The sequence below is a fragment of the Numida meleagris genome, chromosome 1 (genome assembly GCF_002078875.1).
Source record: "Numida meleagris isolate 19003 breed g44 Domestic line chromosome 1, NumMel1.0, whole genome shotgun sequence".
NCBI lineage: Eukaryota > Metazoa > Chordata > Aves > Galliformes > Numididae > Numida > Numida meleagris.
In genome coordinates this window covers 159015714-159022033 of record NC_034409.1, presented here as the reverse complement: position 1 = coordinate 159022033, position 6320 = coordinate 159015714, and positions in this window count along the sequence as shown.

Sequence of the window (6320 nt, the reverse complement as noted above, 5' to 3'; positions counted from 1 at the left end):
GTGCAGTCAACATGCCTAAGGGACAGGATGCCATCCAGGGAAACCTAGACAGGCTCAAGCAGTGGGCTCAGGAGATTGTCATGAGCTTCAACAAAGACAATTGCAAGGTCTTGCACCTGTTGCACCTGGGTGGCAACAACTCCTACTATCAATACAAACTGAGGGACAGAAGGATAAAGCATAGTCATGTTGAAAAGGACTTGGGGGTACTGGTGGATAGTAATCTGGACATGAGCCAACAAGTCCCCTTGCATCCCAGAAGGTCAACCATATCCCAGGCTGCATCAAAAGCAGTGTGGCCAGCAGGTTGAGGGAGATGATCCTACACTGGTGAGACCTCACCTGGAGTACTGCGACCAAATGTGGAGTTCTCAAAACAGGAGTGACACAGACCTGTTAGAGCATGTCCAGAGGAGGGTCACAAAAAGGATCCAGGGGATTAAATGCCCCCCGTGAGGATAGGCTGAGTTGGGGTTGTTCAGCCTGGAGAAGAGAAGGTTCTGGGAAGATCTGAGAACGGCTTTTCAGTATGTAAATGGAGACTATAAGAAAGAAAGGACAGACTGTTTAGCAAGCTCTGTTGTGATGGAATAAGGGAAAATGATTTTGAACTGAGAGAGGAGAGACTGAGATTGGATATAAGGAGAAAGTTTATCACAACAAGGTTAGAGAAGCTCTGGAATGCATTGCTCAGAGATGTGGATCTCTTGTCCCTGGAGACATTCAAGGTCAGGTTGGATGGGGCTCTGTGTAACATGATCTAGTTGTAGCTGTCCCTGTTCACTGTGGGGGAACTGGGCTAGATGAAATTTATAAGTCCCTTCCAACCTAAATATATTACATGATTTCATGATTCTGTGCTTTCCTGGAGTCTCAAGACCTCTGCTAAATTGTTGAGAGAAATTCAGCTGTAGTATCCACTAACTCCTTCAGCACTCTGGGATGAATCCATCAGGACCCATGGAGTTACTAATGTTGAGTTGATACAGTTGTTCCCTCTGATTCCAATGATCACCTATGCAAAGTCGCTGCTTTTCATAGCTGCTGACTACTCAGCACCAGATATTCCGTTTGTGAACTGCACCCTGTTTGCAAGGACTAACACCTAGTCCCTGGCCATCCTGACGCGTGCACACACCAATATGATGAGCGGCAAAATGGAGTTTATTGCCTCGTTACAAAGTCTTATATATCCTTCCTTATCTCCCTTATCTCTTTGTTCGCTTCATCTACGCCAACAACCTCTGGGGCAGGGGAGGCCCAAGCGCGTCCCATCTCGTACCTTCGGTTGCCGCCTACTACAATTTCCCTCTCCCCATGCCAGAAAAAGTCATGATAACCGTTACAGCGCGCACGCAAGTTCCCCAGACCCTTTCTAATCTATTCCCCAACTACATCTTCTACTGCTTCAACTATAATATTCGCACATTATATAAGTGCGCATTTCATTTTATCTGTCCTAAGGTTTACTACAAGCGTTCTCGTAGCCTATGGTATTCCATGCGCTGATCAAAAGCTTGCTCCATCATTCTCTGTAAGCATTGCTGCAAGCATCCCATTAAACATGGCAAACAAAATACAATACAAATAAACACTAAGAGTACTACACCAATTACTTTGAGTATCTGGATGACCCACGGTCCAAGTCCGCCAAACAGGTTCTTCAGCCAGTCGCCAAACGGATCATTGTCGACCATTATCTTCTGAGTATGTTCTCTCATCCATGTCAGCTTCTGGTGTATTGACTTGCTGTGATCTGATAAGTTGAAGCAACACATACCTTCCACGTCCTGACATCCGTGGCCCTGAGCCAGCAAGAGGAAGTCTATTGCGGCTCTGTTTTGTAACACCGCATGTCTGATGTTGTTCATATCCATGAGCAGTTCGCTCAATATCTCTGTAGTGGCATTAGCCTGCTTGACAGACCAGCATGCCAATCGTTCTATTTCCCGCAAGGCTTGTGCCGCTGCCACACCAGGCGCTAGGAACGAGGCAAAGACACGCGCTGTGGCACCCCATAACTCAACGTCATCACTGCAATCCTTTTGAAGCGTATGTATACTACGCCGGTTTCTGTTGTGTGTAAGGTTCCTCGACAGTTGCATCCAAGCGCGGTGGCTTAAAGCTAACATTGTCAGCTTGCCCAAGTAACAAGGTCCTCCTACCGGGTTTTTAGGAATGCCTTGCCATGCCCGGTCACCACAGATCAGGAAAATGCCTGGTGGTAATGCTTTTGCGGAGTCATTATTCCAGAGGATCAGGTCTTCCTCTAGCTTATGATTGAGAGTATACCGATTCCCCACACCCCCAAGCAGCCAGGTGGTGTTACATCCTCCCAAGGTGGTGCCATCCCTAGTAGTAGTGTTAACCTGGTCCCCGCCCCAATTATTAACGCATGTTTTCGTTATATTCTCGCATCGAAGCACCTTGCTCTGAAGCTTCGCGCTCCCAATTCCAAACCTACCCATTATATCGCTCAAGGACCCCCATCTCTCACAATGGGATTCTCTCTTATCATTCCACCGATATTTGGTGAAATCCCAGAACCACTTTGTGTCTTTTACAGAAAACCCGCAATAATCCCCATCCCAATGAAAGGCTTCCTCATTCAGAGGATTGACTAGGGTGAAAGGCTTTGGCTTGTTTTTAGAATGATCCCAATAGGGACCCCATTTTTTCAGAAGGTGCCATCTGGTTTCGGGGGTGGACATCTGGCCACTGCCGCCATATCCAGCAAAACATAGACACCTCAAACGGGTTCAGGTTCGATTTCCTAATGTCTCATTGGATACTCTTTGCGACCCGAGCAGCTGCAGCTCTGGGGGGTCCCAGGGCAGGCTAAGGTTTAGTCTGCAAATCACGCATGCCATCGCCTGCCCCCAATCTTCTATTGTCCTTCCTTGTTCGTCCTTCTGTTCCTGGCAACACAATGAGGCACAAGGGTCTGCTGTGCGTTTAGGGCTTAAGTGTGAGGCGACTTTTCTACAGTTAATGGGCCGAGTGTAATTGGCAAATTCTGTCTCGTTATCCCATACCGGCAGTCCCACTAAACACGTGCGGAATGGTGAAGTGGCGGACTGCAAACTAAGGCAGAAATCTGTCTGGCCGGTGCGATTGGCCCAGGTAACCCATATATTACCCGGTTGACTAATAAGGTGAGCGCCTTCCCCTAAAACCAAAGTCAAAAACAGTAAAACGCAGACAAGCGTGGTTTTCGCAACACAGTTATTTCTCAGGGATATCAGCAGTTTTGCCTCGGGGTCCTCTGTTGGCTTCGTGTATTTTTTAACTGGGGTTCCTTCTGTCCGCAGCTTCCCAAAGAACATCTCCTGCAAAGAGAGAGCTCAAATCCGGGTTAGCTCTTTCAGTATTGGTTAGTTGCTTCTCCTCAGACTTGCCGGTGTCTGGTTTTACTTTCCGCGATGGTAGCCAAAGGATCTTCCCTGACTCCTGATGTTTAACCGCTGCATACCCTCTACCCCAAACAAGAATCCTCCACCCTGATTCACATGCTCCCGAATCATTTTTGATCTTTACTGGTGGTCCTTCCTCTAGTACCTTGGGTTGCCAGTGTTTCTGTACAGGGCTCCATGCATTATCCCCTCGTTCAAAATGGTTCAGAGCATATAAGGCCTTTGCCAGTATCTCTGCTTGCTTTTTTAACGGAATCCGGTCAGTGTGTCCCTCCCCCTCCCCAAGCACCCGTAACTTGTCCTTGAGGAGGCGATTCGCTCGTTCAACTATGGCTTGGCCCTGGGAGTTACCTGGAATACCAGTAGCGTGGGCTATTCCCCAGGTGGCTAACCATTGTTGTGTGGACCGTGATGTGAAACATGATCCGTTATCTGTTTTAATCTGACTTGGCAAGCCTAAGATGGCGATGGTGGTAGCCCAGTGGGCTTGGGCCGCAGTCGAGTTCGTTCTCGCATGCTGCGTGGCGACTATCACAGTAGAGGAGGTGTCCACCGTGACTGCAAGCCAAGCTCGAGGGGACAAGCGCGGCTCCCAGGTAAAGTCTGTTTGCCAAATTTGCAAGGGACTCAGCCCTCTCGGGCTGACCCCCGCTCCTATCAAGGGTGCTGAGTTGCAATGTGGGCAAGCCGCTGTAACATCGCGTGCAGTAGACAACGGGATCAAACAGCGTCTGGCTAGAGCTCTAGCGCCTATGTGTAGGCTAGCATGAAGATCTCGGGCTTCTCTTACTGATAACACCCAGGGCACAACAGTTCCTTTCCCTGTTGGATTGGTAGCAGCTTTATCGGCCATCGCATTGCCGGTGGTAAAAAACCCAGGCACTTCCGAATGACTACGGACGTGCAGAATGCCAACAGGGGCAGAGCGTCTGGAGATCGCATCTTCCAGGATCTCTGCAGCCTTCGTGCTCGGGTGACCCTGCTGCCCCAAACGTGCCAATAATCGGGCAGCGAATGCTGAGTCTGTCACTATATTGCAAGGGAGATCAGGCCACAGCTGTGCTGCCACCGCAACGGCACGGACCTCCAACATCTGAACACTGACCGTCCGATCCGTAAAGATCACAGACTCCCAGTCCGTCCCGTGTTGCCAGACCACTGCTCCTTGCCCTGTACTTGAAGAGGCATCTGTAAATAGTGTAGGCCCGCGAAGTGGAAAAGTGACAACCCGGACCTGCAGCGATATCTCGAGGGGTAGGGCTAACTCAAAAATTGGCAGTGATTCCATAAATTCCACCTCCCCTCCCCAACCTTGTAGGGTCGCAACAATCTGATCGGGCAATGGTTGTACCAATCCAAGTGTCTTTGGCAGATAGATCACATTGGGCTCCATTGAAAAGGCCCGTATTGCAAGGAGACGGATCTTTCTTAGCAACACGGCTAGTACCTCAAGCCAAGGGGTGAAAGCCTGTACAGGCTGGGTGGAAAACAGCCACCAAAGTGGTTTAGGCTTTGCAGAAAGGCAATGCCCGAGGACTGCCACTGCTCCCTCTGCACACCGGCATATCGCCGATTCCAGGGGGAGGTGAGGGTCGAACCTCGATAGCGATCGATCTAGGCACCTGCTCATAATTTCCTCCCATGCTTCCGCCATCTCAGGGGTGAATTCCGTGGGTTCATTGGGGTCTGATCCTCTTAACTGGTCATAGAAGGGTTTCATCACCCAAGGGGGAATACCCAGAGCGTTTCTTACCCACTGGATAGCCCCGACCAACTTCTGAACATCCCATAGGGTCTGGATCCGGGGCAAGATTTTAAGGCCTGTCGGCCGGACCATATCAGGGCCGAACCGATGGCCTAGATATTCCATGGGCAAGCCGCACTGTATCTTTTCTCATGAAATAGTGAACCCTGCTGCAGTAAGCGCGCTAAGCACCCGAATTTCCAGTGCCTCCAGGATTAGATCTGTAGGGGCTGCTAGCAGGAGATCATCCATGTAGTGCAGTATCTGACAGGCAGGGAATTGAGTTCTCAACGGCTCTAGGACCCTGCCGACCACAAGCTGGCAAATGGTGGGGGAACATGCCATTCCTTGCGGCAAAACGCACCATTGATACCTATCAGCGGGGCTTTGATTATTGGGAGCTGGCACGGTAAAGGCAAATGCTTCTCGGTCCTGCTCCGCCAAAGGGATTGAGAAAAAACAATCCTTAAGATCTATGACCACTAGAGGCCAATTTCTGGGCACAGCAGAGAGCACAGGACCTCCTTGTTGCACTGGGCCAAAAGGTATTAACTGTGAATTCACTGCGCGTAAATCATGTAGGAGACGGAAGGCTCCTGAGCGTTTCTTGATTACAAACACCGGGGTGTTCCATCGGCTAAGGGAGGGTTCTATATGCCCTAGCCAAAGTTCCTGAGTAACTAGCTGTTGAAGCGCGGCAAGCTTTCCTTGGGTTAGGGGCCACTGATCCACCCAAACAGGGTGCGCGTCCTGTTTCCATTGCAGTGGAATCGCATACACGATGGACAGCTGGTGGACAGTGGCCCTAACTATAAATTTGTGATCCGTGCGCCAATTGCTGTCAAGTAATCTCGACCTAGCAAAGTTCCTGGGATCTCTGCGACCAGTGGGACGAGCAGGGCTGGCTTTTCCAAAGTCCCATCGCGGGCAACCGCAACAATCTCTACCTTTGCTAGGGATTTCCGCGCTGTTGTAGCTCCACCCACCCCTCTGATCATTTGAAGTGGGCCTGTTGGCCAATCCTCCGGCCAATCTGACTTAGAGATGACTGTCACGTCCGCCCCTGAATCAACGAGCGCAATAAAGAAGGTCGACCGGGGCCCAGTATAGCTGGGGGGAAACCCAAGGTAGGACGCCGTGACCTTTATGAGGGGCTTATCTTT